Genomic DNA, 15,087 nt, shown 5'->3' with positions numbered 1-15,087 from the left:
TAAATTATTTAACTTATTATTACATTTGGATTCATCATCATGCTCAGTAATTGGACACTAGCATAAAGACGGAGATCCTCATCATCATTTAAAAAAGTTATATTTCCCCATATTTGTGCCCATTTTCACAGGCTTCTCAAAGTCATGCAAGGCCTTAACGTTCTTTGTATGTTTACAAATGTTGGTAACCTTCAATAAGGAGCAAATTATGTAGTTAAGACACAGCAAATTCACAAAAATATTGCCATTTCTTTGTTACTGCAAAACAGCCACTGACATCAGAAAAATGCAACACATGGATTGTTACTGTCATTAGACACAAGCAAAAATGTAATAACAAAAATAAGATACATGTCCTATCCCTTTTCATACGTCATTTTCAGGTGCAATTTGTTCTTTGTAAACGTGTCTCTGCATCATGAAGATGACTCTGTAGCTTCATTACATGGAGACATATAGGTAAATGGGCAGAGATGTTATTCCATTATTGGGGGAGTGAAAGAGATAGAGCATGATTTTTTTTTTCCTGTAAGAGATCAGGCTGCCTGATATTAATAAAATAGCTGATATAGCATTTTTAGGCACAGGGGATCTGTGTTCTGGGGATGTGATGATGGGTTTGAACTCTTTTTCTCTTGACTTCCAGAGGTTGAGGTAACCTTGTGTCTTTTTAAAACACGTGGTAAAAAAACCTCTCATCATATCAATGGTTTTTAAAGCAGCAAGAAAACAGACATGCTCATGGTACAAGCCACTCTGCACTGCTCATTTCTAATATATAGCCAACACACTTGAGGAGGTTATTCAGCCCAAGGCAAAGCCAAGGGCAGTTTAACCACCCCAGAAGAGCTTTATATAGTGCTGTAACCCTCGGGATCTGAAGTGGCCACTGCTTTGTAATGGACAATAACAAAGAGAAAGAGTATTACTGGACTCTCAGCATCCATTATACAGTACCTCATAAGAAAATATATACAGCAAAATCTATTTGTCTTGATAAATAGCTTCCATCAGATGGGGATATTAAACCACCAGCCGTGGAGGCTGCAGTTTTTAAATAGATCAGAGATCAGATAGCTGCTGAGGTTCTCGCCTAGTACACGGTTTAACTGTTTTTTGTTTTGTTTTATTTGCTCTACTTTCGGTACACATTTATTTAATGCATAAACTAAATGTTTCATTTTTCGGGCAAATTTAGGAAATTGTATTGCTAAAGGGCAGAGGGGGGTATGTTGTCACATGGGACAGAAATTGTGACACTACCTCAGAAGTTGAATAGCCATTTTGTGTGACTTTTAAGGTGAACTTCCTGTTACATATCAAAATCACACTAATCTGAGATGAGGTAAGTTTTTTTTTTTTTGTAATAACATTTTTAGGTTTTTGCATTCTGCTGTCGTTTGTTGACGGGGAATGCGGGGTAAAGGTGGATGTTATGCCTTTTTTCGTTCTGGAGATTGTTGACAATAATCCGGGACCACCAATTGCATTCTGGGGGCAAAGCAAATATTTGGGGGCTATGCTGCTCCCCCCCTCCCAGATCAGGCACCGCTGGTCCTTCGATGATGTTATTTTAGGTTTTGAATTATAAATGGAAAAAAAACCTCTATTCACAAGGACATAATTGTGTTATTTGTTAAAAATATCCAATGTGACAACTTTCCCCACATAGTGTGACAACTTACCAACCGAAGAGGCAAGTCCAAACCCTCTACTTACTTTAACTGTCTATATTCACAAGGACATGGTTGTGTTATTTGTTAAAAATATCCGATGTGACAACTTTCTCCACATAGTGTGACAACTTATCAACTGAAGAGGCAAGTCCAAACCCTCTACTGTAACTGTCTATAACTCTGATTAAATAAGATCTGAAAATGTAATGAATACAAAATGCTTTCACTTGGTATGACATGTATTCCATTGTGACAATATGCCCCGTCTCCCCTACCAAAGGGAGTGCAAATACTAACTTTTCCAATTATATGTGTGTGATGGGAGTTTTTCCATCTGCCTTGCATCTGATATATCTAATGATACTTGTTACTCATAGATGTAATCCCTTCAGAAAGCCTTGCCCATGCAGCCGAGCGTGCAGCATGTGGCTTGTCATGTTTTTAACACGGGTATCGTTAGCGCGGTCGCAATGTTAGCTTTTATAACAAACTATTTCATTAGCATTCTCAATTTCAATGTAGGGAGTAACGTCAGATCATGGCAGTCTCTCCCTTTCCCCCAGAAAGCCACAGTAAGCTGCGGAAATTATACATTTAGCATTTGTCTTTTGTGTATTTGGAAGCTGGCAGCTATTAATCAGGGTTGTTTTGGTGTACACAACATGGATGAATAATTTCTTTTTCCAGTGCTATTTAAACAGCCCTCCAGTCCTCCATTTAGGTTCTCTGTTGTTGCCGTTATCGCAGTGAAGCTGAGCAGTAAAACACTCCGAGGTTACGCGGGCAGGCTGGGCCTGGAGTCCCACAGGAGAGATAATAACAGGATCCTCCCTGTGCGAGAAAGCACTGAATGCAGGCTCCTTCAAATTCAGCACTCCTGGAACTCACAATACCCCCACTACCCAAGGGTCCCTGGGATAGATATGATTTGTTATCAATCAGTGGAGATTTTCATCAGGGTGATTAACAGGCACCACATGCCCCTGCTCCAGGAGGTAACCACTGTCACAGATTGCTCTCTTAAGGGCTCCATGCCCCTGCTGTTCAGAAGCCTTTTGTCACAGTGTCGCGGTGCTGGTGATCCTGCTGCGATGCCTCTCAGATGATAGCATGGGGGTGTATTAAAGAGGGCCAGGCGCGGGGGACAGACACAGGGGAGGGTGTTTAATAACCGGCAGTGGATGCTTCTGCAGAGATCTGAAAAAATTAATTAAAGAGTGTGTAAATGCGCAATGGCTCGGTGTTCCATGTCTTTTGAACCCCCCACCACCACCGCACAAACACACCCTCTTCCAACTCCCTGCGGTGGGTCTTTCTGATATGACTAAAGCAATTTCTGCAGGGCAGATACGGTTGGTTTTCCACTTGACATTCAAGGTCGGATAAACTTTGAAGAAAGGTCACTATTAGGTCAGTGTAAATTGGGAGAAAATTATATTTTGTTATTCTCTATGGAACAGAACTATAGTATATGCACAGCAGCATAAAAGCAGCTTCTTTACTGTATTTGCTGCCCGTACACTGTCACCCACTTTACATTAATTTTTAAAGATGACTCACATGATAAAAAAAAGAAAAGGAGTGAACTACTGAACATGTGCGATGTATAATGTCAGTACATTGCCAAGGTGTAAAGCCAGTGCGGATAGTTTAATTAAGACAGTACTATGTGTCTTAAATTACTTCATATGGTGTTACAATATTATTTCCGGGTTATGGTAATATGAATTCCAATGGTGTAAATTATTTTTGGAAAAGTTCAGTTGCTTGTGCCTTTTCATTTTAGAAAATATTATTTTTATTTATGGTGCATTATTGCGTTAATGCATTTTTCTGGCAATATAGTAAACCTTTTGTCTTTAATCACAGTATGGCTCCTGAGAGTTTATATTCAGGTATGATTAGCAAACTGAGTGTAAATGAAGATGATACCTCTCATATCTATCTATCATAGCATCATCTATTAGTATTAGTACATCAACTGAAAATAAAGTTTTATCTCACTTCCGTACACCGAAGGCGAAAGCATGCAGGGGATCAGGCATTCTATGCTTGAGCACTGAAGCCCATTGCAGTAAAGTCATAAAGTGGACTGACAGCCTTCTTTTACAGTTGAACACATCATGACACTGGAGATGCATCCGGTGCTTCTTTTTAAGACATCTGTCATTCAAAATGGCATTCTTTTTGAAAATAAGGGTAAAGCAAAGTATTTTATCCATCCATGCATTATCTAACCCGCTTATTCCTGGACAGGGTCGCAAGGGTGCTGGAGCTTATCCCAGCATGCATTAGGTGAGAGGAAGGAACACACTTCACATTGACAAGCTATATTAGCACAATGGCATATAATAGACTCTTTGAATCTGTGGTTATGCAGCATTTGATCCAGTTTGATAAAAGAGCAAATAAATTGTGTACATTTAAAAAAAGAAGACAATGAGTTGTTATTATATATCTGTTTAGATATCTTTTTGTTTTCCACTAAAACTTCATTATTGTGCTCAATGGGTAGGTAGATGTAGTGCATCTATGACTTCCATCTCTCTGATATTAGGTTTCATGAATAAAGTATGGACTGATCAGGATAACATAGTGTGAAATCATTGGGTTTTCAAATAGGAAATCACTCAGCTCCAGGACCTCCTTTCTCAATTCCTCTGTGTTCTTACAATGACCATGAACGGGTCCCTGAAGTCACAAACGTGTGCTGGAAATGACCATAGGCAGGTCCCTGAAGTCATATACCATGTTAATTGTATATTTGCTGGAGAATCTCCTGCAATACCAGAGTGGTTGTCTTTTATTTTATTAACTGATTAGGCTCCTGAGAAGGTGCAGTATTGATGAGGAAAAAGGGCATTTGAGTTCTGCCCTAAATCCCAGTAACTCTCAGTGAACAAATCACAAGTGTTGTGTAGCATTTGCCATCATTCATCCATTTCCCCCTTCTGAAACATCTCAAAGTGATTCATAAAATGCCGTTATGCAATTTGCACTTGCTTTCAGTTTGTTGCATATGTGTGATATTCATTCCATATTTTCCATGTAATGCTCACTTGTGTCGGGCATGCTCTTCTCCACATTGATAACCCGACAAAATGTGATTGCACTGGGAAGCAATTGTCTCCTAAGAGAGCTGAACTGGGCTTCTCCCTATGATTGGGAGAGGTTTTTTAACTCTTTTTCTTCATTTACTTCAGTTGACTTGGCTGTCTGCGAGAATGACTGAAGTGGATGACAGCTGTCCACAGATTGACAGCTATTATTATTTATCTTGGCACTTCAGTCAGAATAATACCCCTTTGTAAACTGATGATTCCCCCTGATGGTAATAAATGCCAACAGTCTCCGAAGGTCAACTACCTCAAAGATGTTGCAATCCTTCAAGTGGTTCAATATTTTTTCAACTCCAGGAGATTTATCCTTTTCCTCCCTTCAGCTCTCTGGTTTGCTGATGGGCACTTGCTTAACTGGCCCCAAAAAAGGAAAGGCAATTTATTTTATCCACATTTTGATGATTGAACTTAAATAAATAAAGGGAACTCTTTCTAAACATCCCTATAATTAAATGTTTTATATGTAATGTCAACCTCTAACAATCATGGCAATATACCAAATATGTCCAGAGTAATCATTTAATCAAATATAATATAACATAATATAAATATAACGTAAAGCCTTGCCAACTATAGTTTTTGTAGAGCATTGGCTTAAATCTGCAATCATCAAATCTGGACCTTGAATTCAATTCCGGCGCTGCTACTGATTGACCAGACTGTTCATACCTGACCCCCAGGTAAGGGGTGGAAAAGCAGCAGTTCTCGGACCTCGAGGCCCACAATTTGAGGATCCCTGGATTAAATAATGCCTGCTATAATTGTGTTTTCAACTTGAAGTGCCCCATGCAGTCAGGCTGTCTTATGTTACTCTGCTATAAGTGATTTGAGTTGATTGGATGTGAAGTGTTTTGCTTTGTACATAGTTGTGTTTATGTGTTTTTAAAGTGAACAAATGCACTGCAGATTGCAAATAGTAAATTACACGCTTACTGGAAGACATACTTTCACATGAAATTATGGGCATAACAAATCTCAGCAGCCTAACAATCCCTGACACAGCAGATTTGCATCAACAAGCATCAACATGTTGATATGGTTCTAATGTGAAAGATCAAAACAATTTTAAGTATTTTGTGAATATTTACATTTTATAAATAAATGGTTTGGCTGCTTAGTCTTATACAGTATAGCATGTCTTTCTTGACCACATTCATAACAGGCCAGTGATAACCGTGTAATTTATGTTCTGAATACAGTAAAATTGTTTTTAGATTAGGACACCATGATGATCTTCAGAAGCTTCAAAATGAAATCACATCTGCACTATTTTCATGTAACTATTCTACAGAGGTCAGTATTCCCTGACGGATACTTTTTCCGTAATATAAAAATCACTATTTATTGCAGCAGAATCGGCCACTGAATAACAAGAAAAAATGTCACCATGAGGCCTATTGCATGTATGATGACACAGAGAAAGTCTTGAGTAAAAGGTGCCCGAGGTTATCTTGCATAATTGACAGAGTTGGTTCATTAACAGTTAGGAGATGGAAAATTATTCTGTATTTGGTGTTATTCTGAGTAGCAGTCGGGTGTAACAAGATCAAGGGCACATTGAAATTAGTCAAAGTGGAAGGCAGACACAAAGACATATTTTGTTTAATGATGATGATTTCTGGCTGCACTCTGGGCACTGTCATTCCAGTGAAAGTTTCCAGATGGGGTACTCCTTGGGGTATTGACCAAATGAATTAAAATTCTGATGGGCTGTTTATTTGTCAGTGTCCCTGATTGTCACGATCACATTTTCTGAAGATACCTCTTGTTGCAAGCGGGTGAAAAAAGTCATCCGCAGATGTAGGAATAAGTCAGACTTCTTTTCAACCTCCCAATAGGCTGACTCCCTGGCTGGATATTAAAAATGACAACTTAGTACTTCAGCAGAACCTGCTTGTGTCATTAAATGCTGATTTGATGGGTTCATGGTAAAGTCTTCTGTACCATCAGAGCAAAAAACTTGCTGTCTTGTTCACTTGAGCTAGTCTGAATTTTAAACTTTGGAACCAAAAGACACCATGGCTTGCTTTTATTCTATATTTCATTGCAGCATTTAGCAGATGCTCTTATCCAGAGCAACTTACACAGATGACATTTTTTACAACAATTTAGAGCTGAATATTTTCCACTGAATCAATTCAAATTATTCACCCTGCTCAAGGATAGGAAAACCTGACCCTAGCCCGGGAATAGAACACACAACCTTTGAGTTACAAGGCCAATTCCCTCACCTTTATACAATTACACTGCTCATGGCTCCGGTATGAGGAAATGATTGCTAAAAACCTTTTTATCAGTATATCTACCTCAAATGGTCGCAGAGGCAGTGTGTAAACAAGAATCCATTCAAAATAACCACTTATGGCGGGAGTATAAGATCCCAATCCACTTCTCTCTGCTCATATGAGCTAGCTAATAGCTACTATCTGTAGTAAACAGCTAGCCTGTATAATTTATGTATTTTTTGCATTTTGATGACTACAGAGTGAATGTCTGCGCTTTTATTTACGTTGCCACTGTGGCTGGCTGGTAGGCCACAGACCCTGGTAGGCTGCAACCAATCTGCTGAAGGGTAAAGGCGGCCACCCATGCAGCTGCATTAGCTACGTGGTGGTAGAGACATGTACTGCAGATGACATGAAGCTTGACTAAGCACTGGTTATGATGGCTTCTCAGAGGGTTTAAAGTTTATGGTATACTTGTGTAAGGCACAAAGCACAGATGCATCTGGAAATCTTTTCACATTTTGTTTGATTTGGCAAAATGCCACTGGTTCTAGTAACAACCTACTAGGTCTGTAGTATGGAAGCATTACGATGTTCATTACTATGCCTATTAAGGTGTGTCTAAAGTTACTTTGGAGGCAGAATATTATTGTGTGTGAGTATACTGTGTGTGAGTACAGCACACATACTGCCTCAGCAGACTGGGCTGAAGATAAATTGACCTCATTCCAGTGATGCAGATGACAGCTAAAGCAAACATAATTGTCACTGCTTGGCTCTGAGAACAGCACATTATATCATATCAGCTGCAGAATCAAAAAAAGGATTAAGTCTTTTGCTTTTTGAAAGCTTCAGAATTTCTAAGTTCATGGTTATTCTAATAGCAGTTAACAGCACCTGTTATTGTTTTTCTTTGGGGTAAAAGTCTTCTGTGATGTCACTTAATTTCTAAAGCCAGCCAAAGTCATTGATAGTATTTATTTAATCTTATTACCCTGCACACCCCCAAATTCATGTTGATGTTGGTGTAACCTTACTCAAGCCTACACCTGTATCAAACATGTGGTGTAATTCCTAACATACAACAATCAGTGCTTAACATGAGAGCAGGCCTTTCAGCCCAACTATGCTTGACAATAATCTACAACTAAAGTATACCTAGTGCTCAGTTTACCTACACAATAGATAGTATCTAGTACTGCATTGAGCCTGGTCTTGAAACCACAGAGAGTTTCTGCCTCTACTACATGGAAAGCTGGAAGTCTTTTCCACAGTGACTACTCTCTGTATGAAAAAAAAGTCTTAATCTCTGTGCAGAATTTACCTTTTGCTCATTTCCATTGATGCCCCCTCGTTCTACAAACAGAACTCAACCTGAATTCACTTTTATGAATGTACCTTCAATCAAATCACACCTAGGTCTCCCTTCAATCAACCTGAACAGATTAAGCATCTCTTGTATCTCTTAAACCAGGAACCAATTTGGTTGCCCTTTTTGTAAACTTTCCCAGAGCCTATTTTTTGTTTGTGTAGTATGATGCCCAGAACTGCATGCAATATCCTAAGTGTGGTCTGACAAAGGTATTGAACAAGTATAACTTATATTTATACTCAATACATTTGGCTATACAGTATATCCCAGCATCTTGTTGGCCGTATTTACTACTACAGAATGGTGCCTAATACCTGAAAGGCTTTGATCAACTATGACAAGTCTTTTTCAAATTCAGCACATTCCCATTGTTTCCTCCCATGAAGTAGTCCTACCTGTTGTTTTTTTATTTCCCACATGTAGAGCTTTACATTTAGCGGCATTGAATTTCATTTTCCAGGTTTCCACCTACTTCTGGATTCTGTTTAACTCTTCTTGGATTAGATAGTTGATTCCGATGTAAATGAGGAAGAGCAGTGGTCCCAGTACCCATCCTTTTGGGAGCACTTCCTGCTCAGATAAGATTCCTCCTATGACTACGCTTTGTGTTATTCCCTGTAGCCAAAACCATTCTGAAATACCTCCTGTAATTTGTACTGTTTTAATTTTCATAATGAATCTCTCGTTTGGTATCTTATAAAATCTAAATATGTAATATCATAAGCTTTGTTACAATCTAAACACTTGGTAGCTTCCTCAAGGAATACAAAATGGTTTCTCAGGCAAACCTCCTGTGGGACTCAAGGCCCTATGGACAATGTTTATAGGTCTGGGCAAAAAGTACTTACCTGAATGCTTACCGTTTTAAATTAGATAAAAATGATCTACTTGACTTACAGTATAAGTACTTGTTTCATATATGCTGTTGCAATATTCATATCTAAACATTTTCAGCTGAAAATAGTATCTTTGTTCATTGATTTTGACATCAAACTATGATTTCACTGAAATTGTTATGTTCCTTTGTTCTGTGTGTTAGTTTATCATTGTTTATTATCATCATTCTTGTAATTTATTATTTTTCATATTCATGTCTGGTGTTCTGTTTATATTTGTTAGTCTTTGCACTCGTCTTCCCCTGTGATGTCTGAGTCTGAATGTTTTCTAGCCCAGTCACTCCCTTGTCTGCGTGCCCCACTATTCGGGTGTTTACGGTAGTTACGGGGTTCAGTCTTCCTTCCAATCTTACATTCCTTACTTCCTGCTTTCTCTCCATTTCATGTTTGTACATAGCACTAATATACTAATCCCAACTAACATAGAATTTGTACAGTACTAATTATACTAACACACTAATATGTTTGTCAAACTAACAAACTAACATTCACTAGTTTTGGGTATTAGTAATTTTAATCACTTAACTAACTTACTAATGCATCTCCAGTTTCAATTCTGTTCTGTAACTCCACCTCCCTATTCTATCACTGATTACGTGCTTAGTTTCAGCGAAGTATTCGCACCTGTCTCTCTGTATCTCTGCATCTCCTGATTCTCTGCAAATTGTCTACTCCCTAGTCCGGAGCCGTTTGTATTACATGTGTGTCTTTGTGATTCCAGTCCGCGTTTTTGTTTCCCCCTCGTTATTGTCCCATTACCCTTTCATGTGTCTCACCTGATGTTTATTTGTTAGACCGCCCTCACTCCCATGCCCCGCCTAGTTTGTCTCATTCCCCTGTGTATTTATACCTGTCCTTTTCAGTTGCACGCTGCTAGTTCGTCTTGTCCTGTTTCTGTTCCCGAGCCTTTGATTCCGTCCCCCAGTTCTAGCCTCCTTGTGCCCTTGCCCTTGCCCTTGCCCTTGCCCTTGCCCTTGCCCTAGCCCTAGTTTATTTGGTTTTCTGGTTTTGACCCCTGCCTGCTTCCCTGGACTCTTCTTTGCTTTTTGGATTTTTGTACCTCTGCCTTTTTGGACGGACCCCCTGGTTTTGACCCTGGCATGTTTTTCGACTCTGCTCTGTCTGCCCCTTTTGATATTAAATCGCCATTTTTCTGCACCCCCGTCTGCTTCTGGTTCCTCTGTTCCCCCTGGCATAACAGAAATATAACCAGTGTTTAGCCTTATTTAGAATTTGTCCGATGTCTTTACTTTATAATATTTCTTTTGCAGCTGTCCTAGAATGTCCTAATATCGTAAATAAAAATGAGAGCGAGAGGAGGAGGATGGATTTGGTGATGACTCCCCAGACCTCTGGGTCATGCTCGGTGCAGAGTTAATTAAGAACTAGATTAGATTAATTACCAGTGCATGGCATTGAACAGCCAGATATGGTTTACTCTTCCAAGTTCTATCCAAAGCCCATGCATCATTATTTCTGCATGGAGAAAATCTGATGAAATGCCAGATTTGTGCATCATCTGTCCCTAATTCAATGGTCCAGTGGTACCTAAGTTCTTGACCACTTGGCGCTGGAAACACATTTAACTGCATTGCTCTGACGATAAATCACACCAATTCTGCTATTTGTTACTACCAGTCATCCATTGTAGAAACAGTGACATTATCACCTGTGGTATCCTGTACAATACAGTGAATAACAATTTAAACCCCTGCTGTAACATAATTGCATCTAAATGATAGAGTGTTAGCCATGGTCTGCACTGCCAAATTTGCCAAATCGCTTTATCCTTGTTCAACAATTAGTTGCCTACTCTACAAAAAATCCATTAGAGACAGCCTAAATGCACTTCTGTTGAGGAAAACCATAAAAACAAGTTAATCAGATGGTGATATGAAGATTTTCCTACTTGTCAAAGGAATAGCTAACTTAGTTCTCCCCACAAATCATGGCTCGGCAAAATACAGTACTGAAGGCTATCCTGCATTCAGTCCCAGTTATATATGTCCTGCAGGCAAAGGTCCATAGAGAAGAATAAGTTGAGTGGGGTCTGTCAATTTAAATATTTAAAAAACTACAAGAGGCAAAATGGAACAGATATATCACATTATGCCATCACCTCAATTTGAACTTTTTTTTCTTATTGCGTAATATAAAAAATCACTAAGTTACATAGAACTCATTAAGAAGCTGAATGACTGAAGATAATAACCCCTGTGACAAATAAAGGAATCCCTTAGAGCAGGCCATTTAATGCTGTAATACTTTCTGGAACAAAACAAGACACTTGCTGTTTGAAGCCTGTGCATGCCACATTCACACCCTCCAACACCTCCTTTACAACTTATCATCTTAGTTGTCACAGGGCATGCCTGGGAATAAGCTCCATGCTGCTCTTCTGCAGTAAGTACCAATAATAAGATGGTTTGTTCCTTTCACTACTGTCAATCACTATCAACGTTAATGCAATACTATTGTGTCTTAACTTGTGTGGATCAGGGGCCATGCTACAGTCTGTCTTTCACACCGAAAAAGCTTGCTGGAAACATTGTTGATGGAAGTGGTCACTTTGTGTCTTGCATGTTGTATTAACATGAGAAAGGTTAGGTTTTGATATCTGTTTCAACTAGATATTGACAGTGTGTTGTTCACAAAATGTATGATTATCATATTATCTACCATATGATAAATATTGTCAGTCACCACAAGATACACTATATGTCTCAGCCTTCTGGTTGCACTTGAACATGTGTTTAGCATTTTAACTGCACCATTAATATTCAGTGATATGTGTGCTTTTCCAACACATCTTTTGGCCCCCGGTAGTTTAAATACACTTAAAACTCCCCAGGAGAACCTGAGGCCAGCTTGATAGTCTTCCAGCACAGCAGCCCTGACAGTTTGCTGTGCCAGCAGTAGATGGCAGAGTGTAATCTTCCTGGTCTTTTCATATGCTCTCCCTCTGCTCTCTGTATCACCCATCCTCTTTCAACATCAGCCCGTCTGGATCAGCTGCCAGCAGCCATTTGTGTTAATAAATGGCCGCTGTTAGCCCTGGTGACATTTGGGCACTGGTAAGGTGATGGTGAGGGCCCCGTTGAGCTTTGATCTTGAACGAGGTTTGCCAGAATGCCTTTTGACAGAACTGGCCTTTTCTCAATGAGAACGCAGGGTGCTGAAAATGAGTTAAAAAAATACAACCTTTCATCTATAGTTAGACAGGGATAGGCGAATCCAGTCCTGGAGGGCCGGTGTGTATACAGGATTTTGCTGCCACTGGTTTCCCTGGCTCAATCAGCTAATTAGCCATATGTGCCATGTCTGATTCACTTGCAAATTAGACCACAATAAAATGCTGCAAGATAAAAACATTTATCAGCTGCTGTTTATATCACGGAACATGGCTAAGGATGACAGATCGTGTCAATTGATTGGGCTAATTAAATAGTAAGATTAAGAGCAGAAGTTGGTCTAAAATTCCAGAAACAGATACGACCCTCTTATCGCTGATCTAAGAAGATCTCCAGAGAGCCTCCCATCCCCCCTCCACATGCACATCTGCCTGTGTCCAGTTGTGGTGCCTCTGAGAGTCCTACAGTGGCCCAGTGGGGATGAGGCCTGCTGGGATCACTGCTGGGCCTGTTGAACAGCTGCACCTCCTGCTGCACAGCTGGCCACAGCAGCCGTGTGTCAGTGTAGTGGAGCAGACTGATCAGCTTACGGTCAGGAGGAGTGTGAGTGCACCACAGATCTTTCTGTATCAGCAGTGGACCCAACAGTAGTGACATCAAGCTTAATATTGTGAACTTTGTTTTACACGTTTAAAATCAGCAGCACTAAGATTGGACAGGCTTGTGAGATTGCTCATTGAGAAAACAGGGAATTATTCACTAATATTTGCCTATTTCATCACATTTCTTTCAATTATATGTACTGCAAGTCATGGAAATGACTGAATTTATGAAACTTTTTTTTTTTCTACCTTCAGTAAATAATGAAGAAAATGCACACCAGACAGTTATGTCGTCTGCATACAAAGTCAATGACACAGTCCTACCTATGAAGAAACACTTAAATCCACGTTTCCCACATCAGTTCCCGGCCCAACGGGTTACGTTCTGATGGTGTTCTGTAATAGCTGCTTTCAGCCATCGGGGGGAGACTGGTGGAATGCATATGGTGGTGCAGCTACACAAAGCCTGATCTCAAACAGTGATATCAGAGGACAGGCAGTGAGTGATGTCTGTTTTGGAACTGGTGAAGAAATGTTCCACTGCCTTGCATTTGTTAGCCACACTATGTGGAATTAAACCATGTATAATTACTATCATCTCCAAAAAAACAAAACAAGAAAGGGCAGGGGGGTGGGGGGGGGGGGGGGGATGAGGGGCTGAGAAAAATAGACTATTAATGATGTTGCTGCTGGCTGTGATAACATAACTCATAATGCCATCCTAATTAGTCACATTATAGAATCTTCAGGACTAGAACATTTGGTCTCCAAAGGCAGTTTGCCAATTAATCTTTTTCACTTTTTCACCCTAGCATCTCCCTCCCGAGCTCCTTTCTTTACGAGAAACTGACATGTCTAATTGCTACTATTTTTCTATAAAATGGAATGAAGATTTTGCAGTGGAATATAGACATTACCTTTTCAGACTTGTGACTTCAATTTGCATTATTCAGAAATAAACAGGGTCAGTGGCAGTGACAGTAAGGGGAAGGGGGAAGATATGGAATTATTGCAAGTAGAACCAGTCACGCACAAGTGATTTTATGCAACAGATATTTTAGGCTGTGTACTGTAACTGTGCATACATTTTTGCCCCTCTTGATAGACTAGTGTATAGACCTTTGTCTAAACCACAGCAGAGCTAAATGTGTTTTTTTTTTTTATTTGCTACTGAATTGAAAACTGATGAGTAATCTTGGTTATTTATTTGTAATCTTCCTCTCAATGGTTTTGTGTTTATTTAAACGCTGCGATGTGATTTACTCTCATAGATCAGTGAATGTGTCATCTATTTACCCTTCTGGAGTTGACAAAAAGCCCACCTGGCCAGCCTTCATTGTGCCTCTCTCCATGTGGCACAATAACCATCAATTCAACACCTGCTTTCCAGCCACTTGAGTGAGAATGGAAATCTAGCTAAATTCATGGCAATAAGCATTATTGCAAGCATGCTGTACAGATATTTTTTTCCCCTTTCTGTAAAAACTACACATACACCTAAAAACACATTTCAGTGTTAATTTTTTATGTATACATTTAAAAATATTTAACATCGGAAATAATTGTGTGCATGTGTCTTGAAAATGAACAAAAGTGAAACTTTGATAACCACATTTCTTCATTTGAAATAAGCATGCTATAATAATGTCATATTTATTAAAATAAGGCCTTTCCACCTTTTTTCCAAAAGGAAAAGGGGCAATCTGTGGGTAGCTGCCACTTAAGCAAGCTTTATATTTATAAGGGTCTTTGTCATTAAAATGAAACAGCGAAGTTAGGCTGCATAAGATATTACCAAGCAAAACCGAACCGCTATATGAGATTTGCACTTGCATTTCTTGGAACTGGAGATTTGTTTTTGGACCTTGTCATTGCTCATACTGACAGAACCGTGACACATTCATACTGTAAATGCCCCCAAGACTGGAGAGCAAAAACATCTGAGCAAGGTTTGTTTTCAAAGGAGGCATCACACTCGCACACATCAGTCAAATTGCTCTGGAGACCAGCTGACTTAATTGTTTGTCTCAAACACAGGCAGTTAAATGAGCTGAGGATTCAGACTA

The sequence above is a fragment of the Conger conger genome, chromosome 2, assembly GCF_963514075.1.
Source record: "Conger conger chromosome 2, fConCon1.1, whole genome shotgun sequence".
NCBI classification, from domain to species: domain Eukaryota; kingdom Metazoa; phylum Chordata; class Actinopteri; order Anguilliformes; family Congridae; genus Conger; species Conger conger.
This window is presented reverse-complemented; position numbering follows the sequence as displayed.